The sequence below is a fragment of the Tupaia chinensis genome, unplaced genomic scaffold (assembly GCF_000334495.1).
Source record: "Tupaia chinensis unplaced genomic scaffold, TupChi_1.0 Scaffold000186_1, whole genome shotgun sequence".
NCBI classification, from domain to species: domain Eukaryota; kingdom Metazoa; phylum Chordata; class Mammalia; order Scandentia; family Tupaiidae; genus Tupaia; species Tupaia belangeri.
In genome coordinates, this window is record NW_006159661.1 from 582,469 (window position 1) to 583,635 (window position 1,167).

Genomic DNA, 1,167 nt, shown 5'->3' on the forward strand with positions numbered 1-1,167 from the left:
GATTTCTCACTTTCCCTCTCTCACTCTCTGTCTCTCTCTGGCAAGCATATGTACCCTATAACAAAAACTTTAAAAAAAAAAGAAAAAAGGCATGCCAGGTGCGCGTGCATGTGTGCCAGCAATCCCAACAGGATGGACAAATGGAGGAAAAGGGAATTACAGCATGCCTCTGCCCCACTGGGGAGGGGTGTTTCCCTCCCCCCAGCTGTTTTTTTGTCTCTCTCTGATGACGTACATGCCTTCTGGCAATTTTTTAAAAAATTAATTAAATGTTGGCGCAGCAGGTGGCATGGTGGTAAAGGCTCTGAACTCCAACGTGGCCAACTACGGCTGGAGTTCTGGACATAGTGGCTTGCTTTCTAAGGTTCCCTTCTCTCTCTCTGTCTATCTCTGGTCAAATTAAAAAAATAAATAATAATAACAAATTAAATAAATAATGCTTTTTAAAAAATGAGTAAATGTAAAAAATTCAAAGGCTATAAGTACTGTCTTGACCTATGTTCATTGTAAATATCATTCAACTTCAGTATGTTCGACATTTTTTGTAATAAAGTGTTAGAAGAAAAAATGAACTGTAAACTCAGAAAATAAAAATATAAATATGGGAGCTGGCAGGTGGTGTGGTAGTTAAGGTGCTGGACTCCCACATGACCTACCACAGTTCAAGTCTTGGGCCCAGAGTGTGTGTGTGTGTGTATATATATATATGGGTCCAGCAGGTGGTGTAATAGTTAGGGCACTGGACACCCACCTGGCCAACCATGGTTTGAGTCCCAGACCTGACAACTTGCTTTCTCACTATCCTCCTCTCTCTCTCTCTCTCTGATTCTCTCTGGTGAGTGCACGTTCCATATAGCAAATTAAAAAATAAGAATAAACAATATTAAATAATTCTTTAAAAAATATATATATGTGTGTGTGTGTGTGTGTGTATAAATATGTCTGGGCCAGCAGTTGATGCCACCATGGTTCAAGTCCTGGACCTGATGGCTTAAAAATTATACTGGGGCTGCAGGGTTTTAAGAGACATGAGTCCCCCATATGCCGCTGGCTTAATCAATAAACTACTCGTTTTTGTCATGGGGAACATATGCTTACCAGAGACAGATAGAGGGAACCAGCAGTTAGCGTAATGGCTATGTCGCTGGACTCCCACATAGTCAACCA